Source organism: Mobula birostris, chromosome 5 (genome assembly GCF_030028105.1).
Source record: "Mobula birostris isolate sMobBir1 chromosome 5, sMobBir1.hap1, whole genome shotgun sequence".
In the NCBI taxonomy this organism is placed as follows: Eukaryota; Metazoa; Chordata; class Chondrichthyes; order Myliobatiformes; family Myliobatidae; genus Mobula; species Mobula birostris.
The window spans coordinates 183262533-183289477 of record NC_092374.1 but is presented as its reverse complement, the minus strand read 5'-3'; the positions used below and the strand labels follow the sequence as shown (position 1 = coordinate 183289477).

Below are 26945 nucleotides of genomic sequence, written 5' to 3'. Positions count from 1 at the left end.
AGGTACAATCAAGATTACTAGAGAGAAAGTGCTTGGGAAGCTAAATGGACTAAGAATAGGTAAGTCTCCCAGACCGGAGGAGTGCACCCACGGGTTCTGAAGCAAGGTGGCTTTGGAGATTGTGGAGGCATTGGAAATGATTTTCCGGGAATCAATACACTCTGGCATGGTTCCGGAGGACTGGAAGGTCACAAGTGTAGTTCCGCTATTTAAGAAAGGAGGGAGGCAGCAAAAAGAAAATTACAGACCTATTTGTCTGACATCAGTAGTTGGAAAGTTATTGGAGTCAATCCTCAAGGACAAGGTTATGAAATACCTCAAGGTGCATGACAAGATAGGCCCAACCAGCATGAGAGGGGATCTCATAGAAACATTTCGAATGTTGAAAGGGTTGTACAGAGTAGATATGGAAAGGCTGTTTCCCTTGGTGGGTGAGTCCAAGGCAAGAGGCCACAGTCTTAGAATTAGAAGGTACCCATTTCAAACAGAGATGAGGAGAAATTTTTTTAGCCAGAGGGCTGTGGATTTATGGAATTCGTTGCCACATACAGCTGTGGAGGCCCGATCATTGAGGGTGTTTAAGGAGGAAATTGATAGTTATCTAATTAGTCAGGGTATCAAGGGATATGGGGAAAAAGCCTGAAACTGGAACTAGATGGGAGAATAGTTTAGCTCATGGTGGAGTGGCGGAGCAAACTCAATGGGCTGAATGGCCTACTTCTGCTCCTTTGTCTTGTGATCTTGTGAACGAAGTTTCCTTTCCTCTACCATTGATGCTACCCTCACCCGCATCTCCTCCATTTCCCAAACATTCGTGCTCACCCCATCTTCCCGCCACCTTAACAGGGATAGAGTTCCTCTTGTCCTCACCTACCACCCCATGAGCCTCTGCATCAGGTATATCATTCTGCACAATTTCCACCATCTTCAATGGGATCCTACCACCAAACACATCATTACCCCCACCTCTGCTTTCTAGAGAGATTGCTCCCTCTGTCATTCCCTTTTCCATTCATCCCTCCCAATAATTTCCCTCCCTGGACATATCCCATCAAGTGATAGAAATGCTACACCTGCCCATTCACTTCCTCCCTCATCTCCATTCAGGGCCACAAACAGTTCTTTCGGGTGAGGTAACATTTCACCTGTGAATCTGTTGAGGTCATTTATTGTACCTGGTGCTCCGGATGCGGCCTCCTCTGATGAGATCCACTATATGCTGGGAACTGCTTTGTCGAGCACCTCTGCCCCATCCGCCAGAAGTGGTATTTCCCAGTGGCCAACCATTTTGATTTCTATCCCCATTCCTGTTCCAGTCTCCTGTCCTATCAGATTCCTTTCTCTCCAACCCTTTACCTTTCCCACCCACCTGGCTTCACCTATCATCTTCCAGCTAGTCTTCCATCTCCCCCCGTTACCTTTTTATTGTGGAGTCTACCCTCTTCCTTTCCAGTCCCGAAGAAGGGTCCTAACCCAAAATCTTGACCGTTTATTCATTTCCATAGATGCTGCCTGACCTGTAGAGCTCCTCCAGCATTTTGTGTGTGTTACTCTGGATTTCCAGCATCTGCAGAATCACTTGTGAAAATTAAACATACTGTTGGAACTTAGAATAGCAGAGGCTGCAGAGAATGAAGTGATCAGCAGAGAAGGCCCAGATGGTCACTGAGGGATGCAAGCTTAGGGAACAGCAAGAAGCAGGGGATAATTTAATGCAGATCAATTGGTTTGAGAAACTTAACGGTGCTGAACTCAGGGGTGTGAATGGTGGCGTGATGGAGGCCTGCGTGGTCTCAGTGGTGGGATCTTCATCCTACTCCATGCCCTCAAGTTACATTGTGAGGCTCCCTTCTCCAGCCTGCCATATGCCCCGTGCTGGAGGAGGTGCAAACAAGATGGAGAAACAACCAGTGTGCTAAAGGCAACAAACTGCAAAGACAGAAGAAAAAAACAGTCATAATAATAAACAATAAATATCAAGAATACGAGATGGAGAGTCCTTGGAAGTAAGTTCATAGGTTGTAGGAACAGTTTAGTGCAACACACACTGAGGAACTCAGCAGGCCAGGCAGCATCTATGGAAAATAGTTCAGTCGACATTTCGAGACGAAATCCTTCAGCAGGACTGGAGAAAAAAAAGATGAGGAGTAGATTAAAGGGGGAGGGGAGGGAGAAACACAAGATGATAGGTGAAATGGGAGGGGGAGGGATGAAGCAGAGAGCAGGGAAGTTGATTGGTAAAAGAGATACAGGGCTGGAGAATGGGGGATCCAACCTCATGGCATGAACATTGATTTCTCAAACTTCCAGTAATGCCTTCCCCTCTCCTTCACCATTTCCATCCCCTTTTCCCCCTCTTACCCTCTCAACCAAGACCCATTTGGTCAAGACACAATTGAAATGGGAGGGTCAGTTCTGTCCCTACTGAGCCAAGAGAGACAACAGCGTTGGCAGGAACTGATAGAAAACACAGACATGACCAAGAACAGTAAGAAGGCATGGGCAACTGTTCGGAAACTCAACTGAGACAACAGACCACCACAGAGATTTGCTGCCATAACCCAATCAGGTTGCCCACCAACTAATACTAAATGGTCGACCAAATAACAAAGAACAGGGGCAAAAGAAAAAGCAACATCAGGAGATGGAGTCAGCTCTCTCAACGGGAATAACAACTTCCCACCTCTCACCCCAGAAGAATTAAAGGATGAAGTATCACAGCTAAAATCCAACAAAGCTGCTGGCATAGATGGGATTCTTAATGAATTACTTAAACATCTTGGACCTACAGCACCCCACTGGCTTATGTCCCTTTTTAACTGTTGCCTAAGATCATTAAAAATACGTAAAAAGTGGAGAAGAGCCAAAGTTGTTGCTCTCCTAAAACCCAATAAAGACCCCAAAATTCCTAACAATTACAGACCGATTGCCTTGCTCTGCACCCTGTATAAACTCTACAAGAGACTCATACTGAAAAGAACATCCTCCTTAAGGCTGATTTATACTTGTGTGTACTAGTTTACGCTGTAACCTACGCAAGTGGGCTACGCTGTTGTGAGCATTTATACTTGTGTGTTGCTGTGTCTGCATCACTCTGCAATTCACCGCCAAAACGCTAGTTGGCGGTGGAGTTTCTACGCCACTGTGTTGAGTTTCTTCGTGTTGAAACTCAACACGAAGAAACTCAAACTTCAAATAATGGTGACTGAAACTGAAGGAGGGTGAATTTCCTGTGCTTGTCCGGCCACTGAAAGACATGGACGAGGAAACGCATTTCAAATATTTTCGTATATCGGCAGGTAGGTTTGACGATTTGGTTCATCGTCTCTAACCATTTATTTTTCATCAGTGTACGCACAGTATACTCAGAGACCGGCAATCACCATTCGAGTTTTAGCTTCAGGTGGAAGTCAACAGGCTGTAGCAGCTAGCTACAAACTGGCGTCAAGCACAGGGTCCTCCGTAATTTCGGAGGTCTGTAAAGCTTTATGGAAAGCATTGCAGCCAGAGTTCCTTCCCTGCCCTTCAGTCGCCCAATGGGAAGCTATTGTAACATAGGAGGAAAAGCGATGCTACCAAGCGGACCAATCACAGTTGTTTCGGTCTGCGTCACCACGACGCGTAGTTACATTTTGGGAGAGGTGCGTGTTAGGCTACAGCGTAGGGTTTGGCGTAGAGTACAGCATAGGGTACGCGGCTACGGTGTACATTTGACGCACAAGTACAAATTAGCCTTAAGCCGAAGATCTTCTAACATCATACCAAGCCGGGTTCAGGCCAGGCCACTCTTGCTGCGGTCAAGTCCTGAACTTAACCCAGTATATTGAGGATGGCTTTGAAATGTGACAAATTACGGGGCAGTATTTGTTGACTTAACAGCAGCATATGACACTGTGAATCACAGAGGCCTTCTACTGAAATTATCCGAAATGTTAAAGAACGAAACCACAGTCAAAGTTATAAGAAGCCTCCTGGAAAATCGCAGATTTTATGTAGAAATGAATGGAATTAAGAGTAGGTGGCATCCACAAAAGAACGGACTACCACAGGGATCAGTCCTGGCACCTCTACTATTTAATGTTTATACAAATGACCAACCAACCTTTCCTAACACACGCAGGTTTATCTATGCAGACGACCTATGTACGACTTACAGCAGTCCTTGAAGCAATGAAGCAGTATTATGAAAAATGGTCTATGAATCCAAATCCATCAAAAACTTAAGTGTGTGCATTCTACCTGAGGAATCAAGAAGCAGCTCGGAAACTCCAGATCTTCTGGTGTGGGAAGGAGCTCGAACACCATCCGACTCCAATTTACCTGGGCGTGACACTGGATAGGACGCTCTCATTTGCCACCCACATCCAAAAACTCCAAGGGAAAGTTGGTCCTCGCAATCCTCTCTTGAAAAAATTAGCAGGCACGAAATGGGGAGCTAATGCTCACACACTTAGATCAGCTGCCCCAGCACTCTGCTATGCACCTGCAGAATACTGTGCACCTGTGTGGGGCAGATCAGCCCAGGCGAAGAAAATAGATCCGTTGCTTAACGAAGCCTGCCGAATAATCACGGGCACACTGTGCCCCACACCCAATAACATCATTTACAGACTTGCAGGCATTGCTCCCCCAGAGATCCGAAGACACACTACAACAAAAATTGAAAAAGGTAAACAGAACTCGGATCCACGGCACCCACTACATCATCATGTGCCAGTTTCCAACAGCCTAAAATCGAGGAGAAGCTTTGCTACAGTGGAGGAACTACCACACGGAACATCCCCCCAAACATACAGGGTTGACCTCTGGCAACACACAGAAGCCACAACTCCACCAAACAGTACAGTGCAAGACCCCACAGAAATGTTCCCAGATGGGGCACTGCTTGACAGACAGAATTGGTGCACTCTCAACAGAGCGAGAGTGGGAGTTTGTAGGACGGGAGACAATATGGTGAAGTGGGGTTTAAAGACCAGCGAATCCTGTGAGTGTGGCGAAAGGGTGCAGAACATTGAAGGGGTCTCGGCCTGAAACGTCGACTGTACCTCTTCCTAGAGATGCTGCCTGGCCTGCTGCGTTCACCAGCAACTTTGAAGTATACTCTCTTAATTAGATTCCCCCTTCTCCAGCCCTGTATCTCTTTCACCAATCAACTTCCCAGCTCTTTACTTCAGCCCTGCCCCTCCTGGTTTCATCTACAACCTTGTGTTTCTCTCTTCCCTCCCACATCTTTTAAATCTACTCCTCATCTCTTTTTCTCCAGTCTTGCTGAAGGCTTTCGGCCCGAAACATCAAATGTACTCTTTTCCATAGATGCTGCCTGGCCTGCTGAGTTCCCCCAGCATTTTGTGTGTGTTGCTTGGATTTCCAGCATCTGCAGATGTTGTCTTGTTTGAGTGCAGTTTCGGGGTGAGTGATGTTATCCTCTCTGCTTCAAGATCCTGATGGTTGAAGGGTAATGACCCTTCCTGAACCTGGTGGTGTGGATTCTGAGGCTCCTGTACTTTCTGCCTGATGGCAGCAGTGAGAAGAGAACATAACCTGGGTGGTGGTGTCTCTGACGATGATTGCTAATTTCCTGCAACAGCGCTCCATGTAGATGTACTCACTGGTGGGGAGGGCTTTATCCATGATGGACGGGAGACCATCGAATAATTTTTGTAGGAGTTTTTTCTGTTCAAGGGCATTGGTGTTTCTATACCCGATCATGATACAACCAGTCAGTATACTCTCCACCACATAACTATAGAAGTTTGTCAAAATTTTAGATCCATGCACGTGGCCAAGTGGTTGAGGCGTTCGTCTAGTGATTTGAAGGTGGAGTCACTATCATACTTTTTTCATAGTGGCACTTACGTGCTGGGCCCAGGACAGGTCCTCTGAAATGCTAACACCAAGTAAGTTAAGGTTGCTGACCCTCTCCACCTCAGATCATGATGAGGACTGGCTCAGGGACCTCTGGTTTCCTCATCCTGAAGTCAATAATCAGCTGCTTTGTCTTGCTGACACTGAGAAGAGTTAGAGGGAGAGAGAGTGTGTCAGGTACAGTTAGAGAGAGAAAATAGAGAGAATGCATCAGGTGTCATTAGAGAGAGTGCATCAAGGGTCATGGAAGAGAGAGTGCATCAGGTGAGGTTAATAAACAGAGAGAGATAGAGTGGGAGAGAATGTATCAGGTGCTGTTAGAGAGAGGGAGTGTGTCAGCTGCAGTGAAAGAATGAGAGAGTGTCAATGCCTTTACAGATACAGAGTGGGGTTGTGAGAGAGTATATCACTTCTGTGCTGTAGTAGGGAGATAACACGTCAGGAGTGATGTGGTTAGAGAGTGGGATAGTGTCAGGGCTGACCATAGAGCTGGTTCCACAGAGCAGCAGTGGACTACCAAACTGCGCAGTGAAACAGGATGGTGTGAGGAGAGGGAGGCGAGTCTCAGGTTGAGTGAGCGGCGGAGAGTGAAGGAGGGAGACCTGTGGGAGGGGGAAGAAGGGCATGAGGAGGTAGCGAAGTAGTTTGTGTGCAGGAAGAGACGAAGGGAAGAGGAGGTGGGCAGCAGAATGAGGTCAGGGCAGCAGAGGAGGAGGTAAGTTACAGAAGGAGGAGCTGATGGGCTGCAGGAGGAGGAGGTGAGAAGGAGAAGGAGGCAGTGAGCTCAGGAGGAGGGGGAGTGAGGGGAGGAGGATGAGGGTAGGGTGAGGAGTAAATGCTAGTGAATACATACCAGCCTCTGCTGCACCCCAGTCTCCAGTTGCCTCTACACTGTCACATCCCCATGGTAACCGTTGGCAGGTGCTGGGTGCCCTGGAGCTGCATTGCTATGGCAAATTCCTGCTCCTTCAAATGACATAGTACTGCCTACAGGGACCAGCAGTGGTGTCGTTCCATTGGGAACTGTCCTAGGAATGTGGGTGGGGTGGAATCCCAATTCTGACCATTGGAGTGGGGGGTCAGGGATGAGAGAGATGCATGGTTTGTCTCTCTCCTCCTTCACTTCCTCCCTCCTCTGTCTCTCCCCTTCTTCTCTCTATTTCTCTCTTTTTTTTATCTCTCTTTCTATCGAATCTTGTTCTCCCTTCCAATCATGATCTCCCTCATGTTCTCTCTCTCACACACTCTGATGCACCTCTCACTCTTATTCTGTCTATCTCTTTACCCTTTCTAGATTTATTCTTCTAACTCTCTCAATTTCTCTCTCTCTCCTGATCCCTCTATTCCTCTCCCTGTTCTTCTTTTGCAGTCAATTTGTTCTGCCAGCTTCCCTCACTTTCCCCACTTCCTAATTTTCTCTGTATACCTCATTAGAGTGGCAGAGAAAGTGTAACAAGTGTAGTGAGGGATAGAGAGTATCAGGTGTAGTGTGTGTGTGTGAGAGGGAGGGAGCATAAAGAGACCAGTTAGAGAGAGAGAGAGAACATCAGGTGTCATTATAGAGAGAGAATGATCAGATGTAATTAGAGCGAGATGGGAGAGAGCGAGGGAGAAAGAGAGGGAGCATCAGTTGTGGAGAGAGTAAGAAACATCAAGAGGGGAGAGAGAGAGAGAGAGGCAGGAGGAAGGGAGAGGGAGAGAGAATGAATTTGTGTGGTCAGAGTCTTTGGCTGAGACCCTCCATCAAGACTGAAAAAGAAGGAGGCAGAAAGCAGAATAAAAAGGTGGTGGGAGGGGTTGTGGAGTACATGCTGGCAGGTTGACAGGTGAGACCAGGTGAGGGGGAAGGCGGGTGGATTGGAGAGGGGAGAATGACGTGAGACTCCGGGAGGTGATGGATAGTGGAGGTAAAGAGCTGAAGAAGAAGAAATACAATGGGAGAGGACAGTGGACCATGGGAGAAAGAAAAGGAGGAGGGAACCAGAGGGAGGTGATGGGTGGGTGTTAAGGGCAAAGGAGGAAAAGAGAAGGGGCGAGAGGGTAACCAGAAAGAGGAATGGAAAAAGAGAGGAGGAGGGCATAATTACCAGAAGTTAGAGAAATCAATGTTCGTGCTACCCAGAAGGCATATGAGGTGTTGCTCCTCCAGCCTGAGTTTGACCTCATTGTGGCAGTAGTGGAGACCATGGAGAGATATGGCAGAATGGGAACAGGAAGTCTAATTGGAATGGGTGGATACTGGGAGAATCTGCCTCTTGTGGCAGACAGAACAAAGGTGTTTGATGAAGCAGTCCTCCAATTTGCATTAGTTCCCTCCAATGTAGTGGAGGCCACACTGTGAGCACCCGATCCCAACAGACTCACAGGTGACGTGTCGCCTCACCTGGAAGGACTGTTTGGGTCCCTGGAAGGCGATGAGGGAGGGTGTGTACAGGCTGATGTAGCATCCACCACATCATTTTTGGAGGATTCTTGATTAGAAAGGTTATCAAAGGTTACGGGGAGAAGGCAAGAGAATGAGGTTGAGGGAGATAATAAATCAGCCATGCTGGAATGGTGGAGCAGACTCAATGGGCCGAATGGCCTAGTTCTGCTTCTATGTCTTATGGTCTGATCGTCTCGTTCTCCTTAATTTTGCCATCTTCAGTGGTATCCACCACTAAGCACAGTGGTACTAGGGAGAAAGTGAGAGATGGAGAGAGAGGGGGGGAGTGAGAGAGAGATAAAGAGAGAGAAAGAGAGGGAAAGAGTGAAAGAGAATGGGAAAGAGAGAGAATGAGAGGAGAGAGTGAGGAGTGAGAGAGAGAATGAGAGAAGAGGGGGAGAGAGAGCATCGTGTAGTGCGAGGGGGGAGAGAGAGCATCAGGTGTGGGAGGGGGAGTATATCAAGTGCAGTCAGAGTGCATCAGGAGTGGGTAGAGTCACTAAGAAGGAGGTGAGGGTGAAGGGAGGTGGTTCTAGGTTGGTCTCCTGACCTGGGGGACTTGGTGCCCAGGGGAGATGCTGCACTCTGCTACACCCCAGTCTCCCGTTGCCTCTGCACTGTCACATCCCCATGGTAACTGTTGGCAGGTGCTGGGCGCCCTGGAGCTGTATTGCTATGGCAAATCCCTGCTCCTTCAGATGACATAGTACTGCCTACAGGGACCAGCAGTGGTGTTGTTCCAGAGTGAATTGTTCTACGATATGCATGGTGTGGGATCCCATCTCTGACCATTGGTGGGGGGAGAGAGGGAGGGAGTCCCTTGTCTGTTACTCTCTCTCCAATCTCTCTGTCTATTTCTCTCTCTCCCCCCCCAACTATCTCTCTGTCTTTTTCTCTCTCCCTCCTCTCTGTCTCCCTCTTCCTTTCTGCATCCCTCTCTCCCTGTCTTCTCTTTTTCCCTTACTCTTCACCTCACAATATATATCTCCCTCACTCTCCACCTCACAATATGTATCTCCCTCTCTCTCTTGCTTTCCTCACTCATTCATCATTCCCAATCCCTCTCACTCACTCTCCTTCTCCTGATCTCACTCTTGTGCCCCTTTCTCTTACTCTCTCTATTCCTCCTTTACAACCAATTCTCTTTATGAACTTACTCATATCTGCCCTATCCCCTTGTTTCCATCTCTCTCTTTATTGCTCTTTGTCTCCCTTTCTCTCTCAGTCTCTCCCTCTCTTCCTCGCCTCCTACCACCACTCCCTCTCTCTCTCCCCCTCTCTATTTCTCTCTCTCTCTTTCTCTCTATTTTTCTCTATCTCTATCCCGATCTCTCCCTACCTCCCTTCTCCCCCCCCCCCCGCCCCATTTTCAACTGTGGCTGTCCTCAGAGACTGGACCATAGTCCTTAAGTGGGGGGAGGTCTTGTTTTGGGCTGATATCCTAGTGCTTTGGTAGCAGTAATCACTGACGTCTGACCCAGAGTTCCACCACCATGCATCCCTCCAACCTAATTCTTCCAGAATCTGCTCCCTGGGTTATTCTCTGCACTACCTGCTCCCAATCAGTGCGCTTTGGCATTCTCTTCTTCAGAAATGTAATAATTTTATTTATAAAATAACCTTACTGAGAAACGTTTCAAAGTTGGGGCATTTCTGTTTGATACAGCACACTCCCAAAACAGGAACAGCCCAGGTTAGACACAGAGTAAAGTTTCCTACACACTGTCCCGTCACGTATTCCCGGGGTTAGATACCCTCTGAAGCTCCCTCCCAGGGGTCCACGTACCCATTGCTTGATGGTATTGGGAACCCCTGCTCTACCCTGCACCGCCACATACTCCCAGGACAGATTAGACAAAGAGTGAAACTCCAGGAATGTTTAAACAGGGAGATCAGTTGACATGGACTGTCCATCCCACACATTCCAAGAGGAGATGCCAGGTTGGAAGGTGGAAACAAGAAGAAGCCATTCAGCCCTTTGGACCTACCCCACAATCAGGTTAAATCTTAGATGGTGAACTGCCTTTCATCCCTTGCTTGTCAACTGATACTGAGTGAACCATATCTTTTGGCTCCATACTGACTCTATGCATTGAAGAGAAGTTTGGATAGGTACATGGATGGGAAGGGTATGGAGGGCTGTGCTCTGGGTGCAGGTCAATGGAACGAAGCAGAAGATCAGGATGGCATGAACTAGCTGGGCTGAAGGGCTTGTTTTTGTACTGAAGTACTTCATGTTTCTATGATCAACCTTCAAGCCTCAGTCTACATGAATCCCATTGGACTCTCCCCATATTCCACTCATGCCGTGCTGAAATGCAGGAACTCCCGCTTCTGATCAGAGGTTGAACTGAGCTCAGGTCTTTGTTGACTCTGTGATATTGCTGAGCTCAGTGTGATATCCTTGGTAACAGTCCCAGAATCAAAGTCTGGTGGAACAGAGTCATGAACATAGAACACAGAACAATACAGCACACAACCTGGCCCTTCAGCCCACGATGTTGTGGGGCCTTTCAATTTACTCTGAGATCAATCTAACCCTTCGCTCCTATATTACCCTCCATTTTTCTATCATCCATGTGCCTATCTAAGAGTTTCTTAAATGCCCCTAATGTATCTGCCTCTACAATCACCCCTGTCAAGGCATTCCACACGCCCACCAATCTCTGTGTAAAGAACCTACCTCTGACCTCCCCCAATACTTTCCTCCAATCACCTTAAAGTTATGGCCCTTTATATTAGCCATTGTAGCCCTGGGAAAAAAATCTCTGGCTATCCACTCGATATGTGCCTCTGATCATCTTGTACGCCTCTATCAAATCATCTCTCAACTTCCTTCTCTCCAAAGAGAAAAGCCCTTACTCACACAGTCTATCTTGAGACCACAGAGGTGTTTCAAGGCATGGGGAGATCAATTCTTGCTAGGTGAAGGCGATGGAAAGTGACAGGGTGGGGGGGGAGGGGAGGTTACAGATTTGAGGTAACCATCATCTTACTGAATGGGAGAGCAGGCAGTTGGTCTGAATCTTGGAGATATCCAGCACAGAAAGAGGCTGTTCAGCCCATTGAGTCCCTGCCGGCCATCAAGCATGGGGAAGACTGATGGGGCGTTGCGGGGAGACAGGGTGGAGGCTGATGGAAGTATCTGAGATTATGACAAGGTAGATAACAGGAAACATGTTTCCATAGCAGAGGCATGCACAACTGAGATTTGAGGGAATTTGTAGGAGGGTTAGAGGGGATCTGAGAAAGAATATTTTACCCAGAGAGTGTTTGGAATCTGGAACACACTGCCTGAGGGGGTGGTGGAGGCAGAGCCTCTCACAGCATGTAAGAAATATCTCGACAAGTGCTTGAATCACTAAAGTGTAGAAGAATACTGATTAATTGGCTGTTCTTGGATTGTTTGTCCAAAATCCATTGGAGAAGAGGCTACGTCGCATCCACACTAGGGTCACCAGATTTAGAGTTATTTTCCCCAAGCAATAAGGATGATCAACACCTTGATCCACTAACCCATCACACCACACCCAAACCCCACCACCACAACTTCATCATCTCCTGGCAGAGTCACCTTCTGTACGACACTCCTGTACCCAGTGTTAATTTATGTACATATATTCAAACTATGTAAATAAGCTCTCTTATGTGTTTATATTTATTGTGGATTTTTTTTCTATTATTGTATTTATCTTAGTGTGCTTTTTATATGTTGTTTCAGATCTGGAAAAACATTTATTTCATTCTCCTTATACTTGTGTAGTGGAAATTACATTAAACAATCCTGTACAGAAACACAGAAAACCTACAGCACAATACAGGCCCTTCGACCCACGAAGCTACACCGAACATGTCCCTACCTTAGAACTACCTCGGCTTTACTCATAGCCCTCTATTTTTCTAAGCTCCATGTAGCCATCCAGAAGTCTCTTAAAAGACCCTATCGTTTCTACCTCCACCACCACCATCAGCAGCCCATTCCACGCACTCACCAGTCTCTGTGTAAAAAAAACTTACCCCTGACATCTCCTCTGTACCTACTTCCAAGCACCTTAAAACTATGCCCTCTCGTGCTAGCCATTTCAGCCCTGGGAAAAGCCTCGAACTATGCACACGATCAATGCCTCTCATTATCTTCTACACCTCGATCAGGTCACCTCTCTTCCTTTGTCACTCCAAGGAGAAAAGGTCGAGTTCATTCAATCTATTCTCATAAGGCATACTCCCCAATCCAGGCAACATCCCTGTAAATCTCCTCTGCGCCTTTTCTCTAGTTTCCACATCCCTTCTGTAGTGAGGCGACAGAATTGAGCACAGTACTCCAAGTGGGGTCTGACCAGGGTCCTATATAGCTGTAACATTACCTCTTGGCTCTTAAACTCAATCCCAGGATTGATGAAGGCCAATGCACCGTATGCCTTCTTAACCACAGAGCCAACCTGCGTAGCAGTTTTGAGTGTCCTATGGACTCAGACCCCAAGATCCCTCTGATGCTCTACACTGCCAAGAGTCTTACCATTAATGCTATATTCTGCTATCATACCTTGAATCTTGAAGATACAGTGAAAACATTGTTTTGCAAACTATTCATACAGACCAAATCATTACACAGTGTATTCAAGTAGTACAAGGTAACACAATAACAGAATGCAGAATAAAGTGTAACAGCTACAGAGAAAGTGCAGTGTAGGTGGATAATAAGGTGCAAGGTCACATCAAGTTAGATTGTGAGGTCAAGATTCCATCTTATTGTACTCAGATCTATTTACAGTAACTGTAATATGCCTTCATATGAAGGGGGCTATAAACATTAACTTAGAGATGTTTCAAAATTAGGGTAGTTCTGTGTTTGTACAGCCCTGTCCCTGCATAGGGACAACATGGGTTAGATACAGAGTATTATGTGTTTTCTTTACCACCTCATCTCCCTGTGCTTAGGGATCATCGATCCTTAGAGCTGTACATTAAAATCCTCTGCTCCTCAGTACTCCCTTGGACCCTACCATTCATGAGTATGTCTTACCCTTACAAGGCCTTGTATAAGTTTAGCAAAACATAAATACAGTGTTGAATTCCACCCCAGGACATAAATATCACATTTAACTGCTTTGACAAATTGTGTTGCTGTTTTTAATGATATCTAGAGTACTAACCACCAAAGCAGGCCTTTCAATGCATCGGGTCAGTAGTACACACTCATCTGGTGTCCATTTACATAAATCCCATTTTATTCACCTTGATCTCTCATCAATGCCTTGATTCTATGACACACCCACAAACTAGGAGTAACTTACAGCAAACAAACTATCAGCTCTTTGGGATATGCCATGGATGCTTCCCCTAGGCACTCCAGTTCCCTGCTACATCCCAAAGGTGGGTTGATTGGCTGCTGTAAATTGCCCTTAGTGTCTGGGTGATGGGTAGAATTTGGGCGGAATCGATGGGAAAGTGGGCAGGATAAAATGGGTTAGGGTAGGATCAGTATGGCGGTCAGCATTGACATGGATTTGTGATCAAATTCTGTGCCATATCTCACAATGATTCACTTTAGTGGTAAGATCCTTCAAGATCCCCTCCACCCAGGCCATGCCGTCTTCTCCCAGCTACCAGCAGGCAGGAGGGACAGAAGCCTGAAGGTTCAAGACCACCAAGTTCAAGAGCAGCTACTTCCCTTCAACCATTCAGTTCTTGAACCAACCAGCACAACCTTAATCATCACTTCATTACAGCAAAATATGAGTAATGAGGTAGCGCTCATGGGTTTATGAACCATTCAGACATCTGGTGGTGATGGTGCGGGGTATAGAAACATAGAAAATAGGTGCAGGAGTAGGCCATTCAGCCCTTCGAGCCTACACCACCATTCAGTACGATAATGGCTGATCATCCAACGTAGAACCCTGTACCTGCCTTCCCTCTGATCCCTTTAGTCACAAGGGATGTTGATGAAGCTGTTCTTAAAACATTGAGTGTGGGAGTTCTTTATCATGCAAGAAGTCAAAAGCCTTACATCAGTGGGAACATATATGTATATATATCTCCCTCCCTCCTTCTCTCTCTCGCTCTCTCTCTCTCCCTCCATCTAAGAGTGGATCCTCACCGTGTGTAGATGAACTCGCACGTTTATTGCAGCGCGAGATGCTTTGAAGAGGAAGTGAGCGGTGCCAGGGAAATGCAAGTCTGCCTTTGCAAAGACATGAATGTAACAGAGAGACACTGGCGCCACCGAGAGGAAAAGGCTGTAAATGCAGCACACCACAAACATCTCACCAAACACCCCGGCTCTGCAGTTTAAAAACTGAAGATTAAATTTTATTCCCCCTTTCAGTGTCCCGTGAAAGCTTTGCATTGCTTTTCCTCAAATCCACCACTTCATTTAATTTCAGTTCTGTTTTTTTGCAAACAGTGGAATCAATTTATTTAATTACATAATTGATCATGTTGGAATCTTACTTAAGTAATGATGATTGAGGAAAACATATTTGACTATTAATTTGGAATCACAGCAATAGGTATTTAAATATAGTTTGAGAGGTATTGTTTATAGTAATGTAATCTGCAAAAGATTTCAACTAATTTGTGATGGATTGATGGTTGTTTATTTAACAACCAATTAGTTCAAATTTTATTGATTCACGTGAGCGCTGTGAAACAGAATTAGAATCAGGTTTAATGTCATAAGTCATGAATTTGTTGTTTCACATCAGTAGTACAGTGGAATACTAAATACACTATAAATTACAATAACTATATATGTGTGTGTGTGTTTGTATATAAAAACAGTTACTACTCCTCAACCATCAGGTTCTTGAGCCAGAGGGGAAAACTCTATTTGCCCTGTCACTGAACTGCTCCCATAGTCTATGGTCTCACTTTTAAGGACCCAACAACATATGTTCTCAATATTCATTGCTTACTTATTTATTATTGTCATTATTTTCTTTATTTTATATCTCTCACTGGATTAACAAACTTGCTCTCTGCTCCACGTTGTATTTTGCAGTTTGCTGTCTTTTGCACATTGGTTGTTTTGTCTTTCTTGTGTCCAGTTTTTCATTGACTCTGTTCTGATTCTTTGTATTTGCTGTGAATGCCTGCAAGGAAATGAATCTCAGGGTAGGATATGGTGACATATATTCACATTGATAATAAATTTACTTTGAACTTTGATATGTAAGTGTATGTAAATATATAAATACACACACACATATGAAAGACCATAAAATATAGGAGCAGAAGTAGGCCATTCAGCCCATTGAGTATGCTCTGCCATTCAATCATGGGCTGATCCAATTCTTCCAGTCATCCCCATTCCCCTGCCTTCACCACTTACCCTTTGATGCCCTGGCTAATCAAGAATCTACCTATCTGTTCCTTAAATGCACCCAGTGACTTGGCCTCCACAGCTGCTCGTGGCAACAAATTCCACACATTTACCACCCTCTGACTACAGTAATTTCTCTGCATCTCAGTTCTAAAAGGACATCTTTCAATCCTGAAGTTGTGCTCTCTTGTCCTAGAATCCCCTACCATGGGAAATAACTTTGCCATATCTAATATGTTCAGGCCTTTTAACATTTGGAATGATCCTAGGAGATCCACCCTCCTTCTGAACTCCGGGGAATACATAGTTAGGGTGCCTAAGACCTTTGCATAGTACTGAAGCAAATTTTATGACTTGATTAACCTGATTCTGATACAGATTTCGATTGTGGACTGAGAGTGGGAAGGGGCAAGGGAGAGAGAAACCATGGTTGGGTAAATGGGGAAAGGAGAGGGGAGGGAGCAGGAAGAACCAGAGAGACATTCTGTAATGATAAATACACCAATTGTTTGGTATCAGATTACCTTGCCTGGGGTCTCTGGACTGGGTGCGTCTACATCCGTGTGTCGTCCCCCCCACCCACCCCTAGCACTCCTTCTCTGCCACACATCCCACACCCTTCCCATGGCACTCCACCCCCACCATTCCCAACCTCCTTTACTCCTGCCAGATTTACAAACTCACTCTCCACTTCATCTTGGAAAATACAGTACATTACATATATAGTGTGTGCCTTCAAGCTCCTGTGCCTCCTCTCGGATGGAAATGAGAAGAGGGCATGCCCTGTGTGCTGGGGCTCGTAAATGATGGATGCCACCTGAATTGGATATCAGTGACAAGACCAGCATTTATCGCCCATCCCTAATTGCCCGTGAGAAGGGGGGAATGGGCAACTTTCTTCAACTGCTGCAGTCACTGGGGAAGGTGCTCCCATTGTGCATTTTGGGAGGGAGTTCGAGGACTTGGGCTCAGAGGTGACAAAAGTCTGGAAATAGATTTCCATGTAAGGATGGTGAACCGTGTGGAAAGCCGGCAGAGAGAGATCCAGGATCTAGATCCAGTGAGGGGAGACCTGATAGAAGTTCAATAGGTTTAAAAAATTATGAGGAATATAGAAAGGGGAAATGCAAGCAACACAAACAAAATGCTGGAGGAATTCAGCAGGTCAGGCAGCATCTATGGAAATGAGTAAACACTCAACGTCTCAGAATGAGAAGCCAGAAAAGTCGACCATTTACTCATTTAATGAACAGTCTGATAAGTTCCTCCAGCTTTTGTGTGTGTTGCTTTGGGTTTCCAGCATCTGCAGACTTTCTCGTGTTTACAAATGCAAGCAAGCTCTTTCCACTGAGGTTGGGTGAGGCTAGAACTAGAGGTTATGGGTTAAGGGTGAATTATGAACTGCTCAATGGCAGCATGAGGGGGAACTTGTTCACTTACAGTCTGTGGAATGAGCTGCCAGAGAATGTGGTAGATGCATAGAAACATAGAAAGCCTACAGCACAATACAGGCCCTTCGGCCCACAAAGCTGTGCCAAACTTGTCCTTACCTTAGAAATTACCTAGGGTTACCCATAGCCCTCTATTTTTCTAAGCTCCATGTATCTGTCCAGGAGTCTCTTAAAAGACCTTATCATATCCGCCTCCACCACTGTCGCTGGTAGCCCATTCCATGCACTCACAACTCTCTGTGTAAAAAAACTTATCCCTGACATCTCCTCTGTACCTATTTCCAAGCACCTTAAAACTGTGCCCTCTCGTGCTATCCATTTCAGCCCTGGGAAAAAGCGTCTGACTATCCACACAATCAATGCCTCTCATCATCTTACACATAGAAGCTGCTCATGGGACGGTCAGTCCTGAGGGAGCACTGGCCTGTCTGGAGAATATCATTCTGTGGTTCAGAAGAGGTATACTTAGAAGTTTTGTAAGCAACCAACAACACATCACCGTGGTACACCAGTGTTATCAGGAAGAAGGTACAGGAGCCTTAGGGCCCACACCACCAGGTTCAGGAACAGTTATTACCCCTCAACCATCAGGCTCTTTAACCAGTGGGGATAATTTCACTTGCCCCACAACCTATTGTCTCACTTTCAAGGACTCTTTAAGTCACATTCTTGATATTTATTGGTTTTTTTTCTTTCATATTAGCAGTTTGTTGACCTTTGCACATTGGTTGTTTGTTCATCCTGCTGGATGTGGTCTTTCATTGATTCAGTTGTGTTTCTTGGATTTACTCCAGCCTCAGAGTTGTATATGGTGACATATATGTACTTTGATAATGAACTTACTTTGAATTAGGAGACCAGATCCGTACACAGTGTTCCAGATGAGGTCTCACTTGGACCGCTGGAAATGGCATGACAATCTTCTACAGGAGCCTGAAGGCATACACTCAGTGACTCAGGAATAGCTTCTTCCCCTCTGCCACCAGATTTCTGAATGGGCATTGAACCCATGAACACTACCACATTCATTTTTTTTCTTTTTTTTCCCTCATTTTGCGCTACTTATTTAATTTTTTAAAAATATATATGTATGCTTCTGACTGTAATTTACGTTTTTTATTATTATGTATTGAATCCACTTCACAACTACGTATTTCATTACATATGCCAGTGATATTAAACCTGGCTCTGACTCTGATTTTCCCAAGCCCCTCATGTACCTGCAGTTGAACGGAGAAGGTGTGCTGCACTGTTGGCTGGGCTGGCTGCCTTGTCAGGAAAGGTTTTAGAGCACTGGACTACAATCTGCTTGAACTCTGCAGACGACAGATGATTTGATCCACATGTCTTGACAAGGTGGATGAGGAGAGATAAAATTGAGAGCCGTCAATGGAATCTGGAGCCATACGACAGGTACTGGAGGAACTCAGCAGGTCAGGCAACGTCTGTGAGGCAAATGTACAGTCCACACTTCAGACTGGGATCCTTCTTCTGGATCTTCATAGAGTCCAATAAAGACATTGACCTGAAACGTCAACTGTCCTTCTCCTCGCACAGATGCTGACTGACCTGTTGAGTACCTCCAGCATTTTCTGGATGTGGAAAGAGTGTTTTCCTCACCTGGGGGGAATCTAAACCTAGAGATCACTTTCCTAATTGCCCTAATATGCGGGTGAATGAATTGTGGAGGCTGGTGGAGAAAGGGAATATGAGAGAGAATAAATTATAGGAATTAAGTGGATTAAAGGGTGTGCTGGGAAAGATTAGCTTTATTTGTCACATGTGCATCAAAGCATACAGTGAAATGCATCATTTGCATCGACTAACACTGCCTGATGAAGTGCTGGGACAGCCCATAAATGTTGCCATGCTTCAGGAGCCAACATAGCATGCCCACAACTTACCCTAACCTACATGTCTTTGGACTGCGGAAGGAAACTGGAGCACACAGAGGAAGCCCACGAGCTCACGGGGAGAAAGTTTAAAATCCTTACAGAGAGCAGCACACACAAAGTGCTGGAGGAACTCGGCAGGTCAGGCAGCATCTATGGAAATAAATAAACAGTCAATGTTTCAGGCCGTCCTTCATCAGGACTGGAAAAGACGAGAAAAGACGCCAGAGTAAGAAGGTAGGGGGAGGGAAAGGAGGACAAACTAGAAGGTGGAAAGTGAAGCCCTGGGAGGTGATAGGTGGAAAAGGTAAAGGATTGAAGAATAGGAATCTAGTAGGAGAGGAGAGTGGGTCATGGGAGAAAGGGAAGGTACAGGGGCACATGGGGGAGGTGATAGGTGGGTAAGAAAAAGAGCTAAGAGGCCAAAGTGGAGAATTGAAGAAAAGGGAAGGGTGGGAAATATTACCAGCAGTTGGAGACATTGATGTTTACCGGAAGCTCTAGGACAGGTAACGGCAGGAAATGAATTGTGATCATGATCGCAGGCGCTGTAGTAATGTCATGCTAACTGCTAAACTACAGTGACTCTCCACAGTAGGAAAGGACCTCCTCCAAGCTGGCACAGGCTTGGTGCACAGAATGGCCTTCCCCTGCCGTTATCAATGTAAAATAAGCCTGTGCTCTCAAAGGGAATAGGTTTGGGATTCACAGATTACAGGGAATTATGTGGAGGGAATGAGAGTCAAGTTTATTATCTATCACTGATGCATGTCATGAAATTTGTACAGTGCAAGACATAAAAATGAAGTTCTCCCTGTGACCACATGGGTTTCCTCCGGGTGCTCAGGTTTCCCCCCACAGTCCAAAGATAGTTAGAAGGTTAATTGATTATTGTAAATTGTCCTGTGATTAGGCTAGGGTTAAAGATGTGGGTTGCTGGTTGGTGCAGCTGAATGGGCCGGAAAGGCTTGTCCAGAAAAAATTGTAACTTCTAAAATAGATAAATGGTGCCAAAGACAATTAAGAAGGTACTGTTCGTGGTTTCATTGACCTTTCGGAAATCTGATGGTGGAGGGGAAGAAGCTGTTGCTAAAATGTTAAATGTAGGTCTTCAGACCCCTGTACCTCCTCACTGAGGTGGATATGTCACAGATGGAGAGGGTCTTTAATGATAGACGCTGTCTTCTTGAGGCACCACTTCTCGAAGCTGTCCCTAATGGTGGAGAGGCTTGTGCCTGTGATGGAGCTGACTGAGTCTAGAACTCCCGGCAGCCTCTTCTGAAATTGTGCATTGGAGTCTTGGTACCAGACTGTAATGGAACAGTCAGAATGCTCTCCACCATACACCTACAGAAAATTACAAGATTTTGATATGTTCACATATCAAATCTTCTTAAACTCCTGTTGAAGTATAGCTGCTGGTGTGCCTTCTTCGTGATTGCATTAATTGTGTTTCACTGAGGATAGATCCTCTGAGATCCCCAGAAACTTGAAGCTACTCTCCCTTTCCACCACTGTCCCCTTGCTGAGCACTGGTATATGTTCTCCTGACTTCCCCTTCCTGAAGTCCACAATGAGTTCCTTGGTCTGGCTGAGAATGGGATTGATGTGATTTCCCTAAGGGCTAGTATTGACTAGATGGGCTGACAGGCACCATCTGCATCATCCTGTACGTTCACTGTTGGGGAAGGAACAGAGCCCAATAAAAGGGGCAAGAAGTGAACCAGATGTAAACGTAAATCCGATCTCAGTAAGGAACAGGCTTCTTCTCCAATAGTGGGCTTCCAGTCCTGATGAAAGGTCTTGGCCTGAAACGTCAATTCCCTCCTTGGATGCTGCATGACCTGCTGAGTTCCTCCAGTGCTTTACGTGTGTTGCTCCAGATTTCCTGCATCCGCAGAATCACTTGACGTACTGGATAAAATCCACTTGACGACTAAAATAACAGAATCAACGGTGAAGCACTTGGCTGGGTGGTTTGAAGATGAGATCCCATCAACAAGAGGACCTCAGTGAGGGCGGCACAGTGGTGCACTTGGTATAGTCGCTGCCTCACAGTTCCAGAGACCCGGGTTCGATCTTAGCTGCTAGCGCTCTTTGTGTGTGGAGTTTGCAGGTTCTCCCTCTGGCTGTTTCCTCCCAGAGGCCCAGTTCCCGCCTACATCCCAAAGATGTATGGGTCAGAGGGTTCATTGGCCACTGTAAATTGCCCCCACTATTTCAATTGGTAACGGAAGAGTAATCTGCAAGTTCTCTCCCTACTGTAATAAAATAAAGCCAACAGCGTCCTTCCTTGGCATTTCACTGCCTTCATGCAGGTTCAGTTTAAAATTTAATCAAGTTCCATATGTTTGCACCTCCTCCAGCACGGGGCATATGGCAGGCTGGAGAAGGGAGCCTCACAATGTAACTTGAGGGCATGGAGTAGGATGAAGATCCCACCACTGAGACCGCGCAGGTCTCCATCAGGCACCATTCACACCCCTGAGTTCAGCACCGTTAAGTTTCTCAAACCAATTGATCTACATTAAATTATCCCCTGCGTCTTGCTGTTCCCTAAGCTTGCATCCCTCAGTGACCATCTGGGCTTTCTCTGCTGATCACTTCATTCTCTGCAGACTCTGCTATTCTAAGTTCCAACAGTACATTTAATTTTCACAAGTGATTCTGCAGATGCTGGAAATCCAGAGTAACACACACAAAATACTGGAGGAACTCTACGGGTCAAGCAGCATCTATGGAAATGAATAAAGAGTCAAGGCTTCGGGTTAGGACCCTTCTTCACAACTGGAAAGGAAGAGGGTAGACTCCAGAATAAAAAGGCAAAGGAGGAGGAGAAGGTGGCGGCGCGACGCAGCTTGCGGCCACTCCGGTGAATGATATCTGTAATCTGTCAAGTAGGGTGCTGTGCACAATCCTGATTTGATGGAGACATATGTGAGAGAAAGGAGGAACATCTGGAGAAACTTCTGAAATGCCTTTCTCGCTACTGCTGTTACTGTGTGATCCAGAATCTCCGGAGGGGAAGACCCTGAATCCTCAGCTTTGCTTGTTGCTCGGCGGCTGGGACGGGGTTGAAGCGCTCAGCAGAGATGGTGCTCGGTGCTCAGTGTTGAAGGGCTGGTCGGAGGCTCAAAGTTTTCGGATGGACTCAGAGTCAGCTGTGGTCGGATGCTTCCAATGCATCGACAGTTGTCGGTGCCTGGAGGTTTATGGCAGGGAGAGTTTCTCCCTTCCGCCGCGGGCTATCAGCGACTATCGGGAGTCAATCGGAACCTTGAGACTTTTTTTTTACCGTTCCCATGGTCTGCTTTTTTATCAAATTATGGTATTGCTTTGCACTGCTGTAACTATATGTTATAATTATGTGGTCTTGTCAGTGTTAGTCTTAGGTTTGTCTTGTTTTTTTTGTGATATCGCTCTGGAGGAACATTGTATCATTTCCTAATGCATGCATGCATTTCTAACTGAGAATAAACGAGGACTGAGTGTCCTCATAATCTAATCTAATCTATCTAAAAGGAGGAGATAGAAGACTAGCTGGAAGAGGATAGGTGAAGCCAGGTGGGTGGGAAAGGTAAAGGGTTGGAGAGAAAGGAATCTGATAGGAGAGGAGACTGGAACAGGAATGGGGATAGAAATCAAAATGGTTGGCCACTGGGAAATTCCACTTCGGGCGGATGGGGCAGAGGTGCTCGACAAAGCAGTTCCCAGCAATTAGTGGGTCTCATCAGAGGAGGCCGCATCGGGAGCACCAGGTAAAATAAGTGGCCCCAACAGATTCACAGGTGAAATGTTACCTCACCCGGAAGAACTGTTTGTGGCCCTGAATGGAGGTGAGGGAGGAAGTGAATGGGCAGGTGTAGCATTTCTATCACTTGATGGGATATGTCCAGGGAGGGAAATTATTGGGAGGGATGAATGGAAAAGGGAATGACAGAGGGAGCAATCTCTCTAGAAAGCAGAGAGTGGTGGTGGGGGTAATGATGTGTTCGGTGGTAGGATCCCATTGAAGATGGTGGAAATTGTGGAGAATAATATGCCTGATGCAGAGGCTCATGGGGTGGTAGGTGAGGAGAAGAGGAACTCTATCCCTGTTAAGGTGGCAGGAAATGGGGTGAGCACAAATGTTTGGGAAATGGAGGAGATGCGGGTGAGGGTAGCATGAACGGTAGAGGAAAAGAAACCGTTCTTTGAAGGAGGAGGACATCTCTGATGTTCTGAAAAGGAAAGCCTCTTTCTGTGAACAGATGCAGCAGAGGTGATGGAACTGAGTAAAGGGAATAGCATTTTTACAGGCTACTGGGTGGGAAGAGGTATAGTCAAGATAGCTGTGGGAATCAGTAGGTTTATAAAAGATGTCAGTAAACATTTTGTCTCCAGAGAAGGAGATAGAGATCAAGAAAGGGAAAGGATGGACCAAATGAATTTAAGGGCAGGGTGGAAGTTGGAGGCAAAGTTGATGAAATTAACGAGCTCAGCATTGATGCATGAAGCGGCACCAATGCAGTCGGCAATGTAGTGCAGGGAGAGTTGTGCAGCATTATCAGGGAAGTTTGGAATATGGACTCCCCTACATCGCCAATGAAAAGGCAGGCTTAGCTGGAGGCCCATGCGGGTGCCTATGAATCTGGAGAGTGCAAGGAGCCGAAAGAGAAATTGCTGCGAACCAGTTCTGCCAGACAGAGGAGGGCAGTGGGGGAGGGGAATTGGCTGGATTTTTTGTTGGGAAAGAAGTGGACCTCTTTAAGGCTTTCTTGATGGAACTCAAAAGGGACTGGACGTTCATGGTGAAAATGAGACGGTCAGGGTTATCTGATTCACATCTTTATTCCCTCCATCCTTGTCCTTAAGAGAAAGCTACTACACCACCTCAGACTGCAGAGGGTTTTATGGTGCTGTGGATATGTTTACACCAATATATAGAAGTATAATTAAGTATATAGAATAATGAGAAAGAAACATAGAGCATTAGAGCCCTTCAGACCATGATGTTGTACCAACCTTTTAACCTAATCTAACCCTTCCCTCCTATATAGTCCAAGCAAAACACACAAAAAGCTACTCCTCAGCATTTTTTCTCCGGTCCTGCCGAAGGGTTTTGGCCCGAAACGTCGACTGTACTTTTTTCAATAGATGTTGCCTGGCCTGCTGAGTTCCTCCAGCATTTTGAGTGTGTTGCTTAGATTTCCAGCATCTGCAGATTTTCTCTAGTCTGTGACCTCCTATATAGTCCTCCATTTTTCAATCATCCATGTGCCTATCTAAGAGATACCTAAATACCCCTAATAAATACCTAGCTCTACCACCTCCCCGGTAGTGTGTTCCCCAAACACACCACTCTCTTTGTAAAGGACTTACCTCTGACATTCACCCTATACATTCCTCCAATCAACTTAGAATTATGCCCACTTGCATAAGAGGTAGGGAATTAGAGGGATAGAGTACATAGCACATGCAGGGAGATGGCTTTGGTGAGTTGGGCAACACCGTCGCTGCAGGCATTGTGTGCCGAATGGCCTGTCCCTGTGCTGTACTCTTCTCTGTTCAGTGTAGAGTCATGGATATACAGCCCAACAACAAGGATTCAAAACTCAGAAGGTAATTTAGTTTATAAAATGATTAAAAATTCTGATGGACATCATAGAACAGTACAACGCAGTACAGGCCCTTTGGCCCACGATGTTGTGCCAACATTTTAACCCTCTCTAACATCAATCTAACCCTTCCTTCCTCCACAGCCTACAACCCTCTATTTCCCTTACATCCACGTGCCTATCTAAGAGTTTCTTAGTGTCCCTATTCTAACAGTCCCTATTCCACCATCCCGGCAGTGTGTTCTAGGCACCCAACACTCACTGTGGGGAAAAAAAAACTTACCTCTGACATCTGCCCTAAATGCTTAAACTGATGTCCTCTGGTATTGGCCATTGTAACCCTGGGGAAAAGGTGCTGGCTCTCCACTCTGTCTATGCCCCTCATAATCTTATAAACCTCTATCAAGTTGCCTCTCCCTCACCTTCACTCCAAGTCATTGGTATCAGTTTAGGGGTCACCAGAAAGCTGTGTTTGTCATAAAGTTTGCCGTGTCTTCGGGCTCAGTATTGAGGGAGTGATGGTTGGGTGATGGCAGCAGAGGCACATGGCATCGAAACAGATCCTTCGGCCTGTCTAGTCTGTACTGACCATTAGCTGTCCCATTCACACCAATCCGACAGTAGACCCTTCTATTCGCCTCACACTCTCGGTGATGCCTCCCAGATCCTACTATTCACCTACTAACCAGAAGCAACGTACAGTGACCAATCGCCCGACTAACCAGCCCCTCGGGCAGTGTGAAGGAGCAGCCGTGCCACTGTGCCAGTCAGTGCCAACATAGGCCTGGCGGCACACAGCACACGCTCAGTCCCTTTGGGCCACCAGGATCTGCTGTTCCTCATCCACTCACCTACACTCATCCATTCTGGTCTCTACCCCTCACCCACACACTGCCGGCGATTTACAGTCGCTGACCATCCCACAGACCTGCATGTCAATAGGAATAGGAGAAAACTGGAGCACCCGGTGGAAACCCACGTAGTCACAGGGAAAACGTGTAGACTCTACTCACAGACAGTGCTGAAGGACAGGGCAGAACAGCAGAGTCCACAAGGATTTCGTATGTAACATAATCACATAATTCCGCACTGTCCCCAGGAGACAGTGCTGGCTTCAGACGTGGGCCCAGTAAATGAGCTGGGAAGCTCTGGGGTCCAGAAGATTGTGCCGGGCATGTCTGGGGCTCAGTAGAATGCTGGGTAGGTTTTTGGCCCATGTGAGTGTCCGGGGACTAGTAGACTCTGGTGTGTGTGTGTGTGTGTGTGTGTGTCTATATATATATATATACATACACACACACACACACACACATATATATATGGAGGAACCCAGTAAACATTTCTGTTTGGAGCCCAGTAGACTGTGCTGGGAAGATTTGGGACCCAGTAGATTATACTAAATGTGTGCAGGAGCCAGTTGACTGTGCTAATGTGTCTGGGGCCCTGTAGATTGAACAGAGAACCCTTTGACGCCCAGTGAATTGGGCAACAATCCCCTTTGTGTCCCATAGATTTTGCTGAAAGAACCCTGGAGCCAGGAGGTAATGCAAGGAGCTCCTTTGATCCTATTAGATTGTGTGGCAAAGTCATGGGGACCAGAAACTTTGCTGGGGCTTTCTGGAATACAGTAGATTGTGCTGCGAACATCTTAGGGTCCAATAGATATTCTTAGAATACCATTAGACCCTGTGGAAATGCTGGCAACACCTTTAGGCCCTGTAGATTCTTCAAGGAACATCTTTGGGGCCAGTAGGTTATGCTGCGAAACATCCTGGTGCACAGTGGGAGTGCTGGAACCCACAAGGTAGTGTCGGATGTTCCATAACATCCAGTAAGCTTACTGGCACTCATTTGGACCCAGTAGGTAATGCCTCTGGGTCTCTGGATTCCTTCGGCTTTGCCCTCAAATTGGGCAAGTGATTGGCTGGTCCCTCCCACACTCCCCACACCCCTCCACCTTCCCTCCCCATCTAGATAGGTGGCACCTGGAGTGTTGTATTGACTTCAGGCCAGCCCATTGCAGGGAGGATGTGCAGGCTTTAGAGGGGGCACAGAAGATACTGCCTGGATTAAAGGGAAAGAGCAGTGAGAAGTTGGACAAACTTGAGTTGTTTTCTCTGGAGCAGCAGGGGCTGAGAGGAGACCTGTTGGAGGTAAAATGGTTTATTATTGTCCCATGTACCAAGGTAGAATGAAAACCTGTCCTTGCATACTGTTCACACAGATCAGATCGTTACACCGTGCACTGAGGTAGTACAAGGTAAATCAGTATCAGAGTGCAGAATGAAATGTTACTGTTACAGAGAAAGTGCAGTGCAGGTAGACAATAAAGTGCAAGGTCATAGTGAGGTCAAATAAAGTCCATCTTATCCTACTAGGAAACCGTTCAGC

General features: G+C 46.2%; 1 protein-coding gene across 1 annotated transcript in view; it reads left to right on the top strand.

The window, feature by feature from the left end:
• Window positions 1-26945, top strand: part of LOC140198108 (ras/Rap GTPase-activating protein SynGAP-like) — a 582056-nt gene that overhangs the window by 177105 nt on the left and 378006 nt on the right. The gene's annotated exons all lie outside the window — the stretch shown is intronic.